The sequence below is a fragment of the Lagopus leucura genome, unplaced genomic scaffold (genome assembly GCF_019238085.1).
Source record: "Lagopus leucura isolate 7727_CA_CO unplaced genomic scaffold, USGS_WTPT01 Super-Scaffold_100017, whole genome shotgun sequence".
NCBI classification, from domain to species: Eukaryota; Metazoa; Chordata; class Aves; order Galliformes; family Phasianidae; genus Lagopus; species Lagopus leucura.
The window spans coordinates 7391618-7411958 of NW_024962271.1; the positions used below are offsets into that span (position 1 = coordinate 7391618).

At 45.0% G+C, this 20341-nt stretch overlaps 1 long non-coding RNA gene across 8 annotated transcripts in view; it reads right to left on the bottom strand.

Moving 5' to 3' along the window:
- Positions 1-20341, bottom strand: part of LOC122183194 — a 154247-nt gene that overhangs the window by 24839 nt on the left and 109067 nt on the right. For all 8 annotated transcript variants that reach the window (XR_006180157.1, XR_006180156.1, XR_006180150.1 and 5 more), the window contains one exon: positions 7342-7544. This is a non-coding gene — a long non-coding RNA (uncharacterized LOC122183194). The remainder of the gene's footprint in view (positions 1-7341; positions 7545-20341) is intronic.

Here is a 20341-nt window from a genome sequence, read left to right on the forward strand (position 1 = left end):
GAACCCAGGAACTCCCCTCCCCATAATCCCCTGGGACTAAAAAGTTTCTGATTGTACTCCAGCTTCCCCATAAAAGCTTCATTGTTACAGCAGCCCAGCCTTTACCAGGAGTCATGGCATCGGGCCACAGCCTCCAGGGACACTCTCAAGCTGCACAAAACAAGTTTTTCCAAACAGTTTAAGTATTTCCCAGCCCAGACTCTCACATTCTAGTTGTTTGTGCAGGGACAGTAACCCACCAAGCCCTGCCTAAAATACTGGTTGTTTAAACTCCACAGAGACATTTTTACTAACATTCCTTACTGCCGTAACCTCTTGACCACTTTAAACTACTATTAACGGGCAGACTCCATATGCCTGATGTCAAGGAGTCATCCTTGCTTCAAAAAAAAGCAGCAATTGGACAATAGATACGATTGCTGCTTCCTTAGCGCCACTGCTGCCACTGGAAATGTCTTTGTTCAACTGGACTTTGCAGCAGAGACAGCGTCAGTGAGGCACCGCTCGGTTGCAATAAGGGTTTGTGATGAAAGTGGGGACATTGACTGGGTGAAAGATGGTGGGCATGGGGAGGTGATGTGGTTAAGGGGAGCTGTGCCTGCTAGAGCCCTGTGTGTCCCTGCAGGGCTGAGGCTTTGCTCTGGTCAGAGCTTTGATATCCCGTATCTTCCCCTCTGTTCCTGCTCTAACCAAGCTGATCAGGGCACTCGTTTGCTAAATTAGTACTAATTAATGAAATGCTAATTAAAAAAAGGTCTGACTAATTCACAGCTTCTGTTTGTCATGGACTCTCAGTACTTTGGAGGCACCAGCGTGTGCCCAACATGCAGCCAGAGCCAGGCATGGGTCAGAGCTCTGCTGTCCTCATGGGAGTGAAGCACCGCTCTGAGTCACCGCTCAGCCATGCAGTGTTTGGTGGGTTTTAACACAGAGCCCTTCAGAAGGTGACTTTTAGGTGGCTCACTCTGCAAAGACAACAAAAACAAACTGAAGAGGAATTTTTGGAGTGCCAGCACCAGGCCCTGTGTCTGCCAGAAGCCCAGCAGCTCTCAGTGAGTTGCTGCAGGCTAGTGAGTGCCAAGAGACAAAGCTGTTGTACAGGTGTATGAACACACTGCTGTTTGAGAAAATAAAAGGCTTTAAATATGCTCATAAATTCAGCTAGTGGTGTGGCCAAGGGCCCTCAGTCCGTCAGCACATTATCCCCTTAGGCTATGGGCAGGGATAAAAGCTACATGGACAGACAGCTGCCCTCGTGTCCTCTCCAACGGGGCAGCTTCAGCCAGCAAGCGTGTAGCACAGTGTCACCCAATACCTTGGTAAGGCCTTTGGCTCAGTTTGGTCTAATTTGCTAACACATGCACCATAATTACAGGGCTTGTGTTTAGGCATATCTCAAGAGTTCCTTGTACATGTAATAAGAGAAGCTCATTCATCTGGATCCCATGAGGGAAGACCAGCCCTACACCATCCAGGGCCAGAGCCCTTCACACAGGTGCCATTGAAAGCTATTGGGAATCAGTTGCAGATCAAACCTGATGTTTTGCAAAGTTCTACCTTTGTTCCTTGCACTTGCTTTCTGGCAGCCCTTATGGTGCCTGCTGGCAAGGCAGGGACACAGGCAGGCTCCTCAAAGCACCCTATGTTGCTCCAGCTTCCCAGTGCAGTCCTTCTCTGCTTGCCCCAGCTGGGGACACTTCAGTGAGCCTGAAGGTACCAAATTGGGGGGTGCTCCTGAATGACAATCACTGCTCTGCTGGTGGGTGCACAACAGAAGGGAGGAGATTTGATTGTTTACACATGGCTCCTTGCCAGTATAACTACATTGCTTAGAGCTGTACTGCCTTTCTTTAGCTTTAATAGCTATGGACCAGCATAGCTTTCTCTGGAAGAATTTAAATGGAGGCCAAGTCCAAGTGTGGAAGTTGATCCTTTGCCTTCTGTGTGCCCAATGGCAACATCCTGTGTTGTTTAATGAGCCCCATCTTGCATATTGCATGGAATAGGTTGAGCCTCAGAAGTGCTTCCTGGTGTTGTATCAATCCTTGGCCAGGTAACACAGCTGGGCAGTTTCTCTTGGCACTGCCCTCAGCTTGGGATGAAGCTTTTCTCTCACTCCATGGCAGTTCTTCACTGAAGCTGTCCTTGCTCCATCTTCAGCAACACTCACTGCTTCTCAACACTGACCATCAGAGCTGTTTTTCATGCTTGAGATGATACAGGGTCAGATGACACAACTAACTGATAGAAAAAGAAGTTCACGGCATTTATGTGCCTTAGAAATATGTCTCACATTAATGAAATATTCCAGAGGCTTTCTCTTAGGTCTGCTCCCTAAACAGGGCTGCACCTGATGGAGCAGGACAGTGGGACTGTGACATGCAATTACAGCTTAGCAGGCTGTAGGAGTAAGTGAGAGTCCGTGCAAGGCTGTGAGGGCTCATCACCAGGGGGCTAGGTTGGAACAAGCGCTGCAATGGCTCCTTTTGGTAATACAGTGAATTCCTGCTGTGGAGGAAACTGGAGCTGTGGTATAGGGCACAAAGTGATGGTACAAACTCTGCAGTGGTTAGTCCTTGTTAAAGCTGAAGGGCTGCAGCATTACCAGGAAGGTTGGTGCCTTTTTCTGGATGCTTTTGTAGAGTTTCTGACAATGGCTTAAGACATGAAATGCATTAATTTCTCAAGAGAAATTTTTAGTTCCCAAAGAACTGAAACATTTTGAGCTCTTGCACTGAATTGTTGGCTCTGTCGGAAAACGAAACCATGCAGCTGCCCAGACCACCATGTTGCCACCAGAGGATAGACATGGCTATGAGTGCAGGCCCTGCCAAAGCCCATCTCCATGCTCCACTGATAGCTCCCAGCTACAGTTCTGCACTGGGGGAGCCCTTCCACTGAAGTGCTACAACAGCAGTTGCTAAAGCTACATTTGGCCTTACATCTGATTTTCTTTGATTTTTTTTTGTGCAACCTCTGGCAGGTCTTCAGTGCATTCAGTTCTTTATATTAGAGCAATCTATCCCACATGCAACCAATTAGGTTTAGACATATTTTGGTGACCATAATATTGTACACACATTATATCAACTTTTCAACAACAGAGGGTGGCTCCTACATGTCACTTTCTAGTGGGGAGCATGCTGACTGCAGTTCAGAAATATCCCAAAGAGAAAAACATATTCTAGAATTATACTGAGCCCAAATGTGCCACTTGTAGACAACATTCTGGCTTTGTGTACCTACAACAGGGACCCAAACACTGTCCCTCCTCAGTGCAGCACACAGGGCAAAAATCTCACTAGACCTGCATGACCAGGTTTGCCATCCAATAACCTCATCGCCTGCCACTGTCATTGCTTGTGACACACACCAAGTATGTTTTGATTCTCAGAAGCAAAGAGGCAAGAGCATTCACAAAGCCTTTTAGTCCCTTTCCCTTATTCTGTGCCCCTAAGGAGGGATAGGAGACAGTACGGGTGGGCATTTGCCTTCACCGCCTCTGCGCTGAATGCGGTTTGGTCCTCATGGCTCCTCAATCCCTGGCTGCTATGCTGACATATCATACTCCAGCCATTATTTATCATATTATCTGAAACTCTTCCTTGGGAAATCTTCAGCTGGAGACACATCTTCCTGTCACTCATGGTGGAAAAGGCCTATTGATCTGCATTATTAACATAGACAAGGATTCTGGATGCATACTGACAATTTACCCTGCCAGACATAAGGCTCTAAAGGAATAACCATAAATAATTGCTTGGCATGGTTTCCATAAGGCAGGCTGGATGCCTGGCCCAAATCTGGGTCAGCACATGGGTTGTGGGGCTCCCTGACCAATTGAAAAACAGCAAGATGAGGCAAGATACAGGTAATCAAAGTGGGATGGCAAGTATCACATCTGTTATCCCTAGGAATGTACTCACAACTTTGTTTCCCTGAGCAGGGTAAGAGACTGAGTCCCTGACATCACCCCCAGAAAGAAGCACCTTTTTCACATGCTGTGCATGTCCAGCACCTCACAGCACCAAGCCTGCAGTTATCAATTAACTCACCAAAGCCAAAAGAAATCACAAAGAAAAACAGCATAGAATAAAAATGCAAGAAATAGCTTCTACTTGGGCATGGATGGAAACTGAAACACAGTTCTCTTCAGATAACACTGGAACAATAAAAACGTTCCAAAATTCAGCACAGACATTGAAAGCACATCACTAGTGCCTCCTTTGAGCTCTGGGATAGAGGCTATTGACACTGGTATTTGTTAAAGAATCCTAGAATCTCTTCACCATGGACTTTGCCCCGCTAGGGACTGACAAGGAGCTCAATTCCTCATGTGGGTCATTTCCATTCAATGGAAAGAGCCAGTGCTGATGCCACTGAGCAGCTGGTTTCTTTGCTCTGCTGCCAGGGAGAAGACTTCTAGTGCCAGGGGCCTGGTGGCATCAAGAGCAGCTTCATGTCAACTGTCCCATGGCTTCAGAGCTCTCCTCAGAAACTGAGTTCTTCTCTCACATAAGTGGGGACTTTCTGGTCCTTACCACAGCACAAACACGTAACGAGAAGCCCACATGCGGCATACTGTAGATCATGGTTCTGGAGCTAGAATATTTGCAGAGCTTTTGCTTTACACTTGTAGTGCAAGACGTCTGGATACCACGGCAATAGGAAGTCTAATGGACTTCAGACAGGAAATTAATGGAGCATCTTTCCTTCAAAATTGTATTTCTGTCAGAATCACAACGCTTTGAGGAATTATTACTGTTACCCAGAGCATTTGGAGGAAGATACGCCAACAATTATTGGAATAAAGCATTTAGATTTTTGATTTTACATAATATATGCATTTTTAAAAGTTGTAATAATCCAAATAAGCCAAAACTATTTATTTTTGTGGAATTTTCCTTTGTGGAGAATTTCAACATTTTGAGGTTTTGTTCTGAATTGGAATGAAAACAAATTTCAAAATCTCAAAATTGTCTGTGAAACACAATTTCCATTCTCTGGCCAGCTCAAGTTTCAGGCTAGAACATGTATAATAGCTCCCCTGCAGGGAATCCCTTTAGGAAAAAAAGTCTCTGAATGAATTCAGTGGTGCAAACATACCATTTTCAGGATCTGCCTATTTTTCCAAGTAGGTAGTGGTACCACTGAGAACTTCCCCAAGTCACTACACAAGAAGCCTGCACACATTCCTGAAAAACCTATTTTTGAAAGACACTGCTAACTTTGCAGAATTGATGGTGGCTGTTTCCTGGTAGTGCTATTAGTCATTCAGTCATAGCTGTCACATAGATCACAGAACGGACCTCATAATTATGTTTTTGTCCTACCTTTGTTGGACTGTCTTGAACAGCTTTGTATTACATTTTCAAGGTAGATGCTGTGTATTCAGATTAAAATATTTAATAGAACAGGGTTATGTTCTAGGATAACTAATGGATTTAAATATTTATAGCCTCAGCAAACACTGCTGCCCCAAAATAAAACTAAAAAAAAAAACCAGATATTACAAACATTCAGATTTGCACCTGCACATGGAAAGATCAAAAACCCACATTAGGACAAATTAATTATTAGAGACTTTGATGGAGATCTACTCCAAATGCTATTATCAGGACAGTTACTTCAGATTTAGAATGACATAAATGAGATTTTAGGCTGTTCACAGCAGCTTTATCACAAAAGTATGAAGAAGTTTAATACCTATATGAATTAACACAGTAAAGTTAATGATGCACTCTAGTAAAAACAAACCCTGCATGCCATGTTTGTGTTTGCTGCCCTTCTCTAGCCATGTTTTACTGCAAGGGAGTTTGTGCTTGCTGTTCTTGGTGTGTGCTCAGCGCTGTGCTGATGTGCTCTGGAGAGTGTCTCTGCTCCTCCAGAAAACAAAGGCTCTGCGTCAAGGTGAAAACTGAACTAAACACACATTTGCAGTCAAAGTTTGTTTATAACTCTGGACTCTGCTGGGGCAGTTACACGGCAGTTTCACTAAACAAACAAGTAGAAAGCAGGGCAATGTCCAAACATTGGAGTGCAGCTTATTTAAATTGCATGAATAGTTGTCAGAGGAGCAAAGCTGTGAGTGAAACACATTGTCTCTGCAATAAATATTAAAGTGCATGAAAGGCAGATCAGACTCATGCCTAGATATGACTGTAGGCTGGCCTTGTCTTTCACCAAGTTGCCTCCAACCAACTATCTCAGCATAACACAGGAAGTCATTGAGAGACCATTTGGAACTTGACATATTTGTTGCAGTATCAGCAACATAAATCTTTTAATCCACCTTGAGTTGCTTTATTGTAAGGTGTGTGTTAAATCACGCACAACAGGATGCGCCATCTGAAGAGCTAGCTACAAAAGGGAGAACAAACCAGAACGGCATGGTAAATCTATCAAGGAAGGCCACAGAGAAGCCCTACTAGTTGGATTGGTACCATAGCTGTCCCTTTCCCACGCCTCACTTCAGCAAGATATTTTCTGCCATTGCATCCTGTTGAGCCGTCTGATCACCTTCTGTATACAAACCACCTCCTCTGCTGAGCTGCCCATGCATCTCTTAATGCAGTTCTCTTTAGAAACCTTGCTGAGATGCAGAAGTGCCTCTATCTCCCATTTTATATAGGCAATTAAGATCTAACAGACTGCCAGAATTCAAGTAGACTTGTCTTCAGCTTACACTTCCCTTTCAAATTTTCTTCTAGAGAGACTTGTTTGGATTCGGAGAATAATATTTCCATCCACTTATCTTTCAAACTCCTGCATATCCTTTACTGACCATACGCACTGACCATACGACATGCTCATACAAAATGAGATGTCATCTGATGCAGATAAATTCATCATGACACACAGAAGTTCATAAATTTGTTATGGGCACCTGTGATGTAACCACAGCCTTTTGACGTAGTACCCCATCTTTCCTTCCATTCTGGAAAGTGTGTGAAAAATGTGCCCATCTGATTAGATACTTAATTTCAATGTTAAACGATCCCAATATTAATATACTCCCTCCTTGATTGTATTGCCCAAGAACTGTGGCAGCATGCTTCATGCTCAGAGCCCAGCTTTGCCGTGGCACTGCCCCATCACACCCCGGGTACCTGTACTGCTGCCACTGCTCAGCTCAGCTCTTGCCCTTCTGGAAGGGGAAAACATGTTTCACTTGGAAGTGGAGAGGAAAGGGTTTATCAGGTAGTCAGCTCCCTGCCAAGTATGTCCATGCAGCAGTTCTCACATATCTGATAGCAATTCACCAGCAAATTCATTACCTAAAGTCTTAGTTGCTTTCCTCAGTAAAGTACATCCATTTTAGAATCATTAACTTTTACTCACGAAGGCTCTTCTTGTTCCAGTATGCCCCTTCTCCCGTGCTTGGAAAACTTCCCTTTAGATGCTGCAGTTGTTCTTTTGCATTTTCGCCCTCCATCACTATCTGTGAAGCACTCTGTTGGTTTCGGTCTGCTCTGTCTGTAGCATGCAGTGCCTTTGACACGAGCAAATGTAAACCAGGGTCATCTGCCTTCGAACATGCCAAACTGAAAGAAAAATAAAGATTTGCAAAATTAACACCATTGCGCAGATTTATTCTAAGGGAAGTGGGCAGAGAATTGGTCCCAGGAAGACTGTAATACAGGAATCGCTAGATTCCTAGACAAAACCTGTCTAAGTGAGTTTGTGGTCAACACTTGAAACAAACAATTGGCCCTCCCATCAGCTCTTACAACATGGCAGAGCTCCATGCGGCCAGCACCAAGCGCTCCTCTGCGGCTGCTGCTGGCAGGGCGGCATGGGAAGGTGCGGTAACGTATTAATGCACACCACAAGGCAGAAACCACTGCTGCTTGTGATTCCACCTCAAATACTTCTTTTTTTTTTTTTTTTTCCCTCAATTCAGTATGTAAACATGGGAGCAAAGAGGCTGAATGGTTTAAAAAGCAGCAATTGTGGCCGAAACACTAGAAAGGAGAAGAAGATATTGTAAGCCTGAGAAGAAGTGAGAGAGAGGCAGCTCTCCAGCTTGGAGGGACAAGGGATTTGTGCAGGGAGCCACAGAAATATTTGTCTAGATGCCACAGAAGAAAATGAAGAAAAGCATGCTTTATAATTAATATCACAACGATCTTGTATCACTAAGATCTAGCAAGCTGGGAAATATTCCCTTCGGGGAAGTTCTGGACTTTAAAATCTAGCAGAGATTTTCTCATAGCTAAAGGATAAACACACAGAGAGGAATTAAAATAGTATTGGATTCCCCTCACACAAAATGTATACATGAAAAAGCAGCAGCACTTTTACAGCAGCAAGGATTATACAGGACTGAGAATGCAGTGAGAAAAACCTGAATGCAGCCCCACAGGCAGCCAGCTGCAGGTTGACACAGCACACCGTCAGTGGGAAATAATGGCAGAAGTTAAATGGGTCACTGCAGAAGCAATAAGGAAGTAAAAGAAACACAAAATCAGTAATGTTTATCACTTTCTGCCATCCAGTTCCTTTTACAATGTGGAAATGGCTGGTTTGCAGCACCACAGTGCAAGAAGAACCTACCAGAAGCTTTAATGCACCTTTCTAAGCAGATGATCGCAATCACAACATTAACAGATCTGTTTTATTGGTAGTAGCTGCAGCAGCAATGGTTGCTGTGTTACAGTAGCACTGAGTGTCACAAACTGCCTGCCCAGGCCCAGGGCACGTTGCACCCTACGAGTGCACAGTCACAGATGGAAGAGTTTAAAACCTTGATCTTATTTGCTCGTGAAAATTTGATTTGATTTAAAACTTGCTCCATTCCAGCAAAGATTTATGTGTGTGCTTTTCTTTACCACTACCACTTTCTTTACCACTGTGAGGAACGTGACAGGTCACCATGTGGAAAGCTAAGCAGATGCAGGATAAGAATCAGAAAGCAAATGGAGGAGATGGCCAACAGAGAATATTAGCATCCCTGAAGTTCTTATTTTCCTTCACCTCTTTGTAAAGAGAAGCTTTATTTAATGCCAAGCTCCTCTGTTCTCTGAAAACATGAGCAAAGACCCAGATTGCCTTAAAACTTCAGAGATTCAAAAATGGCAATCCAGTTTGGCTCCTCATCATTTGGCATCTGGTTTCTGAGCCTTGCAGTTCATTTGGATAACATTTTCAGGCTTTTCCCTGCAACTGAAGAATTAGAAATTTTTTTTTAAAAAAAAAAAAAAAAAAAAAAAAAGTGAGCTAGTCATGTGATCATGTGCTTCCAGGAGCTGAGACTTGAAGAAAAAGCCCACCCCAGACTCACAATAAAACCATGAGAATTGAAAACACCAGCCTTAAGAAGCTCATCCAAGATTTCTGCTGTGCATGTGGAAAACCAGGGTGTTGTCAGGACTAGTTAGCTAATGTTATAAAGCCTTCAGAAGAAAAACGTTAGTTATTATTTAGGAGGAAACCGAAGTGCAAAGTGTTTTACATATAAATCTGCACTTTAGAAGGACAGCATTAGAACGCAAGATTGAGCTCCGGATTACTGAAGGATAATAGAGAGGTTTTAAACACAGCCATAACTCATTCTGCATGAAAATGACTCAGCAGTGCCTCGACCAAGCTGAAAACAGGACCTCTGGAAGCGATCAGGAGTGGGCTGCCTCCCCTCCTGCCTCTCACCCCATCTGCTCGGGACAGCAGCAGTGCCGAGCAGTCCAGGCAGGGAAGCTCTGTGCCCAGCCAACTGCTCACCTCCTCCTAGGAGCAGAGCAAAGGATGGTGGCACAGCTCTGCTAGCCCTGGCAGTAATGCTCTGCAGAGCAGAATGATATGAAATGCATGGTGTGAGAATCCGTGTATTCACAGCATTGTAATTTTGGGGGTGTCAGACCAGCTGTACCTGGCTGTGTGCACTGAAGTCACCCACTGGCAGTCAGAGCCTATTTGGAGCACCTGGTTTCAGGCAGAGCAATCCAGTTTGCTCAGCATAGACCACGTTACTGTGCAGCAGAACTGGGGGAGAAGGACAACAGGGAGATTTATTTAAAAGATGACTCCTGAACCAAGCCAACCCACCCCCACCAGCTCACCCACCGCTCCATGTGACAGCTCTTGGCCTTTTCTACTTAATCCACTTGTGGGTCCATAAACAGATATTGCTAAGGGGGTGAGGACTCCATTAAATCACATGCAAGCCTGCTGAGAAAGGGTTTTGCCTTTCCTTTGCACCTTTTACAGTCAAAATCCCATCCTTCTGCAGGCATCCAGAGCTGAGAATCACTGGTTTCAGTTTTTTGGACCAGATCTGTGAGCGGCTGAGCTCTGTTCAGTTTGGTGGCAATAGAATAATTCACACATGTTGAAACATTCATCTCCTGGCTGTAGCTGCTTGGAGATGGACCTGTCTTACACGCTACAAGCTGCTTGGAACCCACTGGTCTCCCCTCCTACAGATGAGATGAAGGGAGTGCTGTTACTTTGTTAGGAGAACTTAAAACAAACAAGCCGCCACCAACTGCAGTCCATGTATATGGTTATGATTTTAAATTGCAAACAGGAGGCTACTTGGCTTTGCATGGTAAGCATTGTCTGGCAGCGGATGGGCTCCTCTGATCTCCCTGAGCCTTGGATTGCTGCTGTGAGATTGTGTCACAACCAGTCATTAATTATTTCACCAAAAGCTTATTTTTCTCATTTCCTCATCATTATTTCCACCTAGTTTCTTATGAATTGAATCCAGCTATTGGCAAGGCTTGTTTCTCCCAAGCAGAGAAATGTATTGACCTTAGAAAAAATGTTCTGTTGATAAATGTCACTCACGTGCACATGTATACACACACCAAGCAGAAATTACTGTATATGTGTACAAATGCTGCTCTGCCCTCCTTGCCCTCTCAATTGCTCTGGACACAGATTCCCCTTATTCCTACTTGTTAACAGATGGTAACAGAGCCTTTCTCTGAGGAAAAGCAGAAAGGAGGTGAGCAGTATTGTTACCTCCTCAGGAGACAATTATTTTTTAAAAGTGCCAGAGTATTCTTGGAAAAATTGAGATCCCTCCTGATAGACAAAACAGGATAACTCCGGCACTACTCATGGGAGATAATTACAGCCTCAAGAGAGTCATGAAGACCAAGCCCAAGGAAGCAGGGAGGAGTGAGGCAGCCAGAACGGCTGGAGCAGGGGCTCAGCAAGATGCCGCCAGCCACTGAGATGCGAGCCAAGGGAGAGGAACAACAGCTCCACCAAGGTCTCCCTGCCCCCAGAGACAAGAGCAGTCTCACAAGAACGCTGTGGCTGACAGCCCAAAGTGAGGAGGTTCCAGGGTTGCAGTGGGCCAGGGGTGAGGGCAGTGCCCCAGGAGAAGTCCCTAGGCAGCCACGCAGCCCAGTTGCTCAGCTCAAACAGCAACAGCAGCTGTGAGATGGAGAGCTGTGCTGCCATCCTACAGAAGCCTGGGCAGGCAGCGACCTGCTGAACCTCTGTACAGCCATCTTGGTGAAGAGCCCAGGTGTTTTGGGGATACACAGTGTTCTCTTCATGAGATGTTCAGTATGTAATGCGCAAAGCACTGAGGAATGCCAGCAAGGTCCCTCCTGTTCCTGACTCAGCAACATGCTGTACTAAGCGCAGTTTGTCCTACAGCTTCTGCTAATGAACGACTCACCACAAGGACTCCAACTCTTTCACAACACGAGGGGCACAAGAACATGACAGTCACCACACTGAGCTAGGCCAAAGGTCCATCTATCTCCTGTCTCCAATAGTGGCAAAAGCAAAATGCCTGGGGAGAAGTATGAACACAGGGTAAGCACATACAGCTTTTCCCCTGAGTATTCTCCAGCCCCCAGCCATCTCCAGATTAGGAATTTCTGCAGCCAAGGATGGGTTTTGTGTGCTTAGAGCTCTGTAAACTGCTCTGAGTCGCATCGTTCAAAAGTCTTTGTGTTTCCCCAAATCTCTGTGCTCTTTCAAGATGTATTCTTTCTGATCTCTTATTATTTGTGCTTCCGATAGCTGGACATTTGCTTGTCTACACCATCCATCTAAATTTTCCACTCTTTGCCTTATGTTCTCCCCTCTTTCCGTCCCTCAAACTTTACCACATTAGCCAAAGATGTCTAAAGTTCAACTAACCTGCAGGGCCTGTCCATCACTGGAAAGTTGACTCTTCCACGCTACAATCTGCTGCAGAACCTTTTGGTCCCAGGATTCACATACTGTCCTCTGTCTCCCTACCTGCACTTTTTCTTCCTGACTCATCTTTTTGCAGTTCTCTGTCCAGGGCTGGTGACAAGTTTCCCAGTGGTTGCTCCAAAATCTTACAGTGGATTACTGTAATTTCCCCCTCAAAATTGGGTCATTTGTATCAGCCTTGTATATGAAAAGTGATTAATCTATTAAAAAACAGCACCAAAAGGTGCTATCACCTTGTGTAACCAAGGTTGGGCCATGCACTCCTGGACTATGTGGATCAAATGTACACCTGATTTCTGGAAAAATGTGCAAAAGACAAAAACCTTAGCTCTTTCTGGAAATTCCCATGCAGTATTTTTTTGTCTCCTGAGAAAGACTCATTAAACTGTCTGCAAGCCTTCACCGGAGAAAGACCTCCATCTAAGGGGCCCAGTTTTAGTAACTCAGCACTGACAGCACAGAGGCATGTCCACAAGATCTGCACCACGTAGCTCATTCCCAGAAGCAGCAAGTCATCCTCAGTGCTACAACAATCAGGGAGGAGCGCATGTAAGAGATCGCAGCTGTCCCTTTTGAGAAGGCAGTGTCCAGACTTCATCCTGGACTTCCCCAGAGATGAATCACCTCTCCAAGAAAACTGTTCCCATGAGTGCAGTGGGTTCAAAGAACAGCTCTTGCACTCATGCCAATGAGTCAAGTTTCTGCTCCCTATGCTTTCGGTTGGATTGTCAACAACGTGGACAGAGAGACTGCTGCTTTTCTATCTGAGAGTAAAACCAGCAGATCTTCCTTACTTGCAATATAGAGACTGTGATTTCTTCGAGGCGGGGGCCACAGTTTTTTCTGGAACATCTAACACAACGAGGTTGTGTCCTGGCTAATAGCCAAGACATCTGTTCCCATATGAATATTAATGCTATACCTCAGCATGCACCCTCTCATAGTTGTCAAGGCTGTAATTCACAACACACATCTCACCAAGAGATTTTCCTGCACAGCGCTCCAAAGTCCTAACAAGCTTTGAGCAGATGACAGAACAGTCTGGCAAGCTGGCAGTCATGACAAAAAATGGACATTACTGCAGAAAAAAACCCAGTGATTTATACAATGTCTTCTGGAACAGCAATACATTATGGAAAATCTACATAATTGCACTCTACATGGTGCCATCTACTTTGTACAGCCCACTGTGCTGGAACATGTGCACTGATCACCTAAGGTACACTGGGCTCCATTTAAAACACATTAGTACTACTTGGTGCATCTTCTCACACTTGGCACACAGGAATAAGCACCAGGAAGAACGTACATGTGCTCTGCTATCCCCCCTTGCACATGAGGGGGTGACACAACAGCTCTGTGTACCATTCAACACAAATCTGAGACTCAGCACGACAGAAGTGATCACCTTTTGGAAGTAATGGCACTATATAGAGTGTCCTGATTTAATTTTCAAGAATGTGGTTTAATGGTAATTGGTCTATTTAAGCCTTTACATTGAAATATTCCTGGACCAGCCTGTCTCATCTCACTCAGATCAACTGTTGTTGCAATGAGCTTATGCCACCAGTCTCAAAATCCCTTTTGGTCTCAGCCCCTTTGCTACAATTGCACACTCTGCTGCTTTTCCCCTAAAGTGTACTTCAGATGCTCCTGAGCTCCAGCTTGGAGCTCTCAGCTGCCACTGAAGAGCACAGCAAAGGCATGACTTAAAGGAGTCCACAAGTGCCCCTGTCCCATAGCATGAGGCACCTCCTCAGCCCCTCTGCATTGGCACCCCTCACAATGAACTTCTGGGTTTTCATATTAAAAAGCAACTCTCCTTCCCTCTTGCATGCCTGTCAGGCAGACTCAAATGGCAGCTCCATCACTGATGGCAGGAAGCAGAAGGGGGATACAAAAATTAGTGAAAAGTTACTTAGTACTTAGGAAGTACTAGGAAGTACTTAGGAAGTGTGCAGAAACCAAAAAGCCAAAGGGACCTCAGTGCGCCAGTGCAGTTTCTGAAATAACTCATTTGAAAGCAAATAGGGAATAATATGTTTAAACTGAGACAGAATTACACAATTATCTGGGGCTGGGATACTACCCAGTTGATAGAGTCAGCGATAGAAGAGATCCTTAGCCATGCATCAAGAGAGAACCGGACGTATTTTTGGAAACAAAGCAAACCAAGGCATAAAGACACTGGCCAAGGTTAAATGAGCTGGAAAAGAAAGTGATTTATATGCCCTGGGTTGATAAGGGCAGGTCTTGCTGGGCTTTCAGGGAAGTCTTCTTCCATTTGTTACTGTTCCTACACCACGTGCATATTCAGTTCATATTGATGAGATTAAATGTAATGGCTTGGAAGCGTGAAGCCATGATTGCTTTGAAACTCTCAATCAATGAGATGAATCCAGATTGCCTTTCTCAAAGCCAGTGGGAAATGTTGGACTTAAACCAGTTTGGCAAAAATCAGCATTCAGGCTTTGATAACATAAGAGAGCATTGCTTAGCTTAAACAAAGGTAGCAAATTTGGGAATATATACTCTTGGTAATATACTATTCATATCACAAAAAGGGGTATTCTTTCTTTCCCCACCATTAAATCATTTTCTGACGCAATATTCAGTGGCAACCAAAATACACACGGGCTGAAAAACAAGCCAAGGTTTTACAGCTCCCATTGGTTCAGCATCTCTGATATTCATATGCACAGTCCCAAAAGGGAAATAAGAAAGAGGCAGCCTGGAGACGAGACCTGGCTCACATATAAATATGCCTGCTGAAGCACATGTATCATGTTCACTGCTACCACCTACTACGTAAAAACTGAAATCCTTGATTCAAGGGGAGGGAGGAGGCGTTTGGGGGGGTGTCTTCCCTCTAGACTCTGTAATAAGTTACGTCAGGCTTTCTCAGAAGTTAATCTGTGGCTCTCAGGCCAGCACGGTTTGTTGCCAATGACAATTTGTTTCTGCATCAGCAGGTCACAGAGATCAGGCGAGGGCAGAGGGAGTGCTTGTATCAGCCCAATGAGATGAGGCAGAGCTCTGTCTCCTTCCCCCTTGGTTGGCTTCTCCCTATTGTGAGTTTGAGGGTGTGAGTGGGAGGGAAGTAGCCCTTTGCACAACAAAACCCAAACGTGCTCAAAGGCAGTATCTGGCCACTCCTGGCTAGCAGTTGTAGTGCTTCCTGAACAGTTGAGTGGTTCTGTAAAGTCAGGAGATGAAAAGACTGTGTAACACACGGGTTGTTTACTAATGGCTAGACTGATGAGATAGAGGCCATCGTACTTGTGCTAATGATACCACATTGGTCTCCCTGCAGCCACTGTGAGGCACAGCAGCTCAGGCACCGCCTCTCATCTCCTGGATCACTGTTCTGATGCACAGGGTCTAAGGGCAGAGGGACCTCAGTAAGGGAGGTGGGTGCCAGAGCACTGCACCAGAGCCTCTGGCCTCACTTTGGGAGCATGGTATGGGCCTACCCCATGTGCTGACCTGGTGGCAGCCCCCTCTGCTGGGTGGGCAGCTCTGCAAGGACAACTGAAGTGAATGCAGGAGCTATTTTGCCGGAAGTCAGTATCAGACGAGGAAACTACTGTTGCAAAATGTGGTGTAGGATGTGAAATCTACATCCTGGCCCACGGAGTCAAAAAAAGAGTCAGGTGCAAGTTGCAAAGGATGGATCTCCTGTTGTCAGAATGGAGCCTGGCTATGCTGCAAGCACACTGGGGCTGGAGGACCAGATACAGCATAGCTCTGAGGCAGTCTAAGAACAACTTTGCCACTAGACTTGCACAGAATAATCTTTCCCAGGCTCTCTCCAGAGCCTGAGAGAATTTGTCCTGATTTGTCCTGATTGGGTTTGGATCCAACCCAGAAAGCATGAAGGTTTCAACAGAAGATGATTGAGACCAGAATATCTTGAACAACCCTTAAGCCAAGCTGATAAAGGATCTTTTATGACACAGTCTTCATTTTGTAAATGAAGCAAGAGATATGATGAGATAGCAGATTAAAGAAGATAAGCCCTCTGCTGTCCTCCTTCGGTCCATGATACTTATCACACCAAGCTCCAACTGGCTTTAGCTCAAGGCATTCAGACTCTGCAGGGTTAAAGCCTAAGATAAAGTGTGTGGGGAAACATCATGAACTGAATATAGATCTCCCGGCTGTGGTCATGATTCCTGAATGATAAACACCACTTCCTTCACAATGAAAAACTGAGCAGATAATAAAAACCTTAAATAAAACTATTACAATAAAACAGAATTAAATGAAACAGCTTGCAATCTGGGACTGGACAGAGGAAAGCAGCAACTTGAGGCATCTTTAAGGCACACTAACAGGTAACGGCTGAAGAAAGTTTGTACACAGACCCAGAAGCAAAGATTGCTACCACCACTGCAGCTCTAGTTTACAAAGCCAACCATGGAGAATTATAACTGTGTTCCCTGTGCATATTTGCAATTTAGAAATTTATCTTCCCCCTCAACTGCAGAGTTGCTGCTCACCTCCCACTGCAGCATGCTGACAACAGGGTGTGCACTCCAGCAAGGGCAGCAGAGAGCATTACTTCTGCCATCTGTAATCAAGGTCTGAGCTGCTCGAGATTCCACTCACCAAGATTTTGTCATGCTTACAGTGTCTCTGAGAGATAAACAGGAGTTATGGACACTAGAAACTCATGATTTCTTCCTCTCTCATCATCCAGACATACCTATCTTCCTCAGCATCCTCCTGCAAGAAGTTCAGCTACCTGCAAATTTACAGCTGGCCTCAGACACCTAGGATGACAATTTGGGGTACAACTTTCTCACACATCAGTCCTCAACAATAACAGCAGCAAAAGCACTGCAGTCTCAAGTGCAGATACACTATAGCAGCCGTGGGAAGCGGAGACCTGACCTCTGATACTACAGCCTGCTTCCCCCCATTACATCCTTTTGAATCTCACCTGGGATCTCTACCAACCACACTTACAACTGAAAAACCATCCAGCTAGTTTGAAATTAAAACTCTCCATCCAACCTCTGACCCTTCCATTCTTACCTATGTTGTTCCTAAGGAAGACTTTCTCCATGATTTCCATAGGCCTCCTGATCATCCCAAACTACATAAACATTTCCTTGCTTTATTCACTTGGCTGCATTTATAAAATTCCAAATCCATAATGTCTTTCCCAGGTGATGAGGTCATGAGGTTTCTGAGCAGCCTGTCTCATTGGATGACTGCTGCAGTGGCTCCCTGATCAATTCCTCTTATCTTCATGATCTTGACACATGTGAAAGATGCAGCTATGCGAGGCATTGGCAGTGCTCCCAGCTGCGGAGATCTCAGCACCTGGCTGAAGAAATTCTGCATTTCCTAACTTGTTCTTACTTTTCATACATCTTGGAAGAAACACCTATGTATAATAAGGTACATTTCCCTCTCTATCTTAAAACAAAACCAACCAACAACAGACACAAAGTGGCTTCTGGCCAGGGCTTTCTTCAAAACATCTGCTCTGCAGCTCATTCAGGCTCTGTGCCCTGTGACTGTAATGAAGAAGGAAAGGAAGAGGAAGTAAAATCACCTGTGGCTTTGCTTCTGAAGAACTGGATGGTTACATTAGGCTTGGTTTAGCCTAGCTTTGAGCACAGGTGTTAACTAAATAAAATGGGTTGCTTTTCTGATCTGTAGTCTGGAGATTTAGGGCAAGAAACTTGTTACCTCATAGGAAGGAGATGATTACAAGCAAATCAAGTGCATTCAAGAAGTATACCTTCTTCTCATCTATTTGCTACATTTTGCATTAATAGACTATGCGGCATGAACATGGTTTTGTTGTCACTACTCCTACTGGTACAGCTGATGCGAACTTGAAAATGTCAAGAATTAGCACATGCAAGATATTAACTGCCAAGTATTTCAGAGATTACTCTGTGCATCACCAAACCTTAGCACTAAATCCTCTTATGCCACCTAAAGAATAGATCTTTTTTTGTTTGTTTGTTCTTAAAATTCACTGTGTTGTCTACTTGGCCACCAGCTGCTGCTATCTGACTGCTGTGGTTGGTAACTGTAAATGTGGGGGCCATTTTGAAACCAAAAGAGATTAAAGACAAGAAGAGGAAGTCCAACAACTTGAAGATGCTATCATCAATCCACAGCTGGCCAGGAACAGGAAGCAAGCGGAGATGGCATACATAACATACTGCCTCTATGGCAAAGAGACCAACAAAAACTAAAGGCTGTAGAAACAGCACCAGTTATTTCTGAGTATAAGCTGGTCACCTTGAATGAGGAGCACTTATTTAGGACATGGGTTCTTTCCTGGTGCAGCTCATGCACAATCTTTCTGACAGCACCAATGCTTTTATCACTGGTTTAGAAAGGGAGTAGGGCACAATGCAGACTGAATATAATGAACTGAAGTGGAAACTGAAGATTGGATTTTGTTCCCATGAGTGTAAGAACTTTGTATGGACCACAGTGGAAGGATATTCAGGTCCTGAATGTTTTCATCGCCAGTTTAATTGTAGCAAATGAAAACAAGACACAGCTGCTCAGACACAGTTTGCAGGAAAATATAACGTTATCATCACCTCGGGAGCTCGCATGTGAGAGAAAAGCTGCCATTCAGAGAAAGGCCATTTCAGGCCAAACATGAAACAGCCAGATGTGGGAAGGCACAGCAGTCCTCAAGAACCGGCCTGGAAGGAGGGCATGCTGGGTGCTCTCAACCACAGAGCAGCAGCTTCAGCAGAGCTGTTTTTGGTCTGAGGCAGGGCTCTGCTCAGCACTCACAGCAGTGCATCTGCTGGTGCTGCATCCTCTTGGATGCAGACTGGCACCATTTGGCTGCAGTCGCTCCTGCACCTGCACCACAATGCTGTGCCATCAGCAGCATGCCACGCTGTCCCTGCTGCAGCCATGTGGAGTGAAGGACCACAAAGAATCAGTGATATTTTCCAACTCCTTGTGCACCCTTAAGGCTAGTGTAAACAAGGAGAACTCTCCAACCTGGGAGGAGCAGAGCACTCAGGCTGGTGCCAGACAAAGGACAGTGAAAGGAAGGCATTACGTTCCGACTTGCATCTGGCAGAGCTTGGTCAGCCCCAGGGACCTGACCCACAGCTCATTAAACGCTTCAGAGTGCAGCCTGAATCTCCTTTTATATTTTTTTTAATGCCACAAAGTAAATTGTACCTGTAATACATTTGCATGTGTAGCTAGCATCAGGTTGCATTAAGGTACAGAAACTTTTTAAGCACAGAAACACCCCATTGTAAGAGTGCTGTCATTAATGACACTGCACTTGTACTCATTTAGAGCAGAGTTCAGCACGAAGCACAGAGAATCACTGCAGAGAAACCAAAGTGGGCACACTCAGCCTAAGTGTTAATACTCCATATCTCCACCAGCAAGGTAATTACAGTAATCCCTTAATTATTGGCACTGGGAGAGTTTGAGGAAAACCTGCCTGGCAAACAAGCTCACCCTATAAAAACAGAAGCTCATAGGCCATAGAAAAGATGGAAATATTCAAGTAAACAGAGGATGGGGAAAGTTATAAAATCAGTGAGAGTAAAAGGTAATCAAAGGGGAGATATAAAAAAAGAAAAACCAGAATCCACATGTTAAAGATTACTTTCTTGTCTTTACCACTTGCTTCCCACAGCCCTTCCTGGCAGAAGTGCAGGATCCATTGCACTACATAAGGCTACGTGAGGTCCCTCACTACCCCAGCACTTCTTCCTGCAGACATCAACTTGGTGAGAGACCAAGGACAGGAGAGCAAGGACATGCAGAAATGCAAGAAGGACACCCCAAAACTCATGCTGGCTGCACTGCAGCCCTTTGCTGTACCCACTAGCTCCTACTGCTTTCTGCACAGCCAACTCGCAGCATGCAGTGAACACTGTGCTGTCCCAACCGGTGTTAGGTGCTAACAGGAAGCCCAGAAGGACTAGATAAAAACAGAAAGGAAACAAACAGCACCAGATGTAGTGCATTTCACCAAGTACCAGGCAGTCTGAGAAGCCCGCCCCAGGCAAGGGGCTGTGCTGCCTCAAAAGCAGAGCGAAAGGAGCACTGGCTGAGTCACCACTGCTTCCTGTTCTCCCCATTTGTGATGGGGCAATGCAGGCCAGCCAGCCTGCTCCTCTCATGGGGCATCCTGCTCCTGCTTTGCAGGATGGGA